This window comes from Chrysochloris asiatica, unplaced genomic scaffold, assembly GCF_000296735.1.
Source record: "Chrysochloris asiatica unplaced genomic scaffold, ChrAsi1.0 scaffold00201, whole genome shotgun sequence".
NCBI classification, from domain to species: domain Eukaryota; kingdom Metazoa; phylum Chordata; class Mammalia; order Afrosoricida; family Chrysochloridae; genus Chrysochloris; species Chrysochloris asiatica.
This window is the reverse complement of record NW_006408719.1, coordinates 1,143,546-1,145,823: the sequence shown is the minus strand read 5'-3', so window position 1 is coordinate 1,145,823 and position 2,278 is coordinate 1,143,546.

Below are 2,278 nucleotides of genomic sequence, written 5' to 3'. Positions count from 1 at the left end.
CTGGTGGCCAGGAGCAGACTTGCAGAATGTGACTTTTGGAGATGTAATTTATTGTATATGCCTGAGTGGGTTTTTCTGTTTGTGTGTTTTTTAAAAAAAGCTCAAGTGGATAAAGAGAAATTCTTTTAACTGATGGTAGGTGGAGGGGATTATAATTAATGTAATGAAACAAGTTATATGAATTGTTGAATGTAAAACCGATGATGTGCCCTGTAAACTTTCACTCAATCCACAATAAAAACCTTATATTAAAAAAAAATTGTAGCATATTACACTTTTTTCCTCTTCTTTCTTCCTCTAGTGGAGTTCTGGTCATCCAGCCATTGAAGCTAGGTCAAATGCAAGTATGGGTATTCTTGTGAATCTCCCATCACTTCATATCAGCTGAACACTTCACTCTCCTCCCTAGTCCTCTTTGACTAAGTCCCTGTCCTTGGGCTCAGGGGTCCTCAGGTCTCTCTGTAATGCTAGCCAATCAGGTCTCAATCCAGGTTAACAGGAGTCTATTGAACATGGTCAGATTTTGCCCACAGTTTCATTACTGTTTTTCCCCCATTTCCTCTTATCGTTAGACCTCCATGGTCACAAACAAGATTGCATACCTACTCATGTATTCCCTTTGAGTTTCAGTCTTGGAAGGGGGTTTGCTTTGAGGGGATTTAATTGCTTACCTTGATGGCTCCCTAGTGAACAACTTGCTTGTTCTTGTAGTAGTCAATCAGGCTTCCACTATTGTTTTTTATTTTTCCTGCTGGTCTTTCTTTCAAGAAATATTTTGTGTTCTCCTAACTGCTCAAGGCTGGAAATGTCTTTTCAAGTGGAAATTTCACACCTCAGAAGATTCTGTATGGAGATCAGGATTCCACCTATTATCTTACTTAATGCAAAGTCTCCACAGAAAGCCTCTTTTCTGGGCACGTTGTAGCCCCATTTTAGGTTTTCCGATCAGTTATAGGCTGAAGATGGACTTACAAGCTTTCTATTGTGATGTTTCTGGCTATTCCTTCCTCTCCTGTTCAAGTGTTCATTTTATAATTATAATAATAGGCAAGGAAAACCAAGATTCATAAGACAGTTAAGCATCTTGACATTATTTCCCCTCTTTTACCCATTCAAACCATGCTTCAATCCATACAGAATCTTCTGAGGTGTGAAATTTCCACTTGAAAAGACATTTCCCAGAGCCCTGTTTTTCTAAGGTTGAGCATCCATCACTATTTACCTCTGTCCCACTTAACCCATGCAAACTGGCCCAAATGTTCTCCCATCTGCCTTCTTCTTCCATTCCCCTCACCTTTCTTGTGTCCTGAACTTCCCCAATACCCAAAATATTGTTTGTCTATTCCCTACTCTGTGCTCCTTCTTCCCCTCTCTACTTTTGCCCCAAACCCTACACCCCAGTAACCAACAAAGAATTTTTATTCCCCTTTTAGTGTGAGTATTTTTACTTAAGCTTTTATAATAATGGTCCTATATAGTATTTCTACTTTTGTGACTGACTAATTTCACTCAGCATAATGTCCTCAAAGTTCATCTATGTTATGCAGTGGTTTACAGCTTCCTTGTATTTCTTCAAGGCAGCATAATATTCAATTGTGTGGCTTTACCAAAGTTGTTTTATTCATTCTTCCAATGATGGGCACATAGGCTGTCTCCATCTTTTTGCTATTGTAAATAGCGCTGCTATGAACATTGATGTGCATGTATCTACTCATGTGATGGCTCGCATTTCTTTTAGATATATATTATGTAGAGAGATTGCTGGATCATAATGTATTTCTATTTCCAACTTTCTGAGGAAGCATACTGTTTTCCAGAGTAGTTGGACCATTTTGCAATTCCACTAGCACTGTAGGAGGGTTCCAGTCTCTCCACATCCTCCCCAGCATATATTGTCCTCTACTTTTATTAACTTTGATGCTATTTCTAGTGAGAGATGATATCTCATTGTTGTTTTTATTTGCATCTCTCTAATGCCTAGTAGTCTATGGTGAACATTTCTTCACATTGAACATTCGTTGCCTAAATGTCTTCCTTGTTGAAGTATCTGTTCAAGTCCTGTGCCCTTTTTATAATTGGGTTATTTTTCATTTTCTTGTTGAGGTCTTGAAGTTTCATAAATATTTTGAAAAATACTCCCTTGTCTGATGCATCATTTCAAAAGATTTTTTTTCCCATTCTCTGGGCTCCCTTTCTACTCTTTTGATGAAGTCTTTTGATGCACATAAGTTTCAAATTTTATCAAGAAAAGATGGAAGGAATACACAGAGTCATTGTA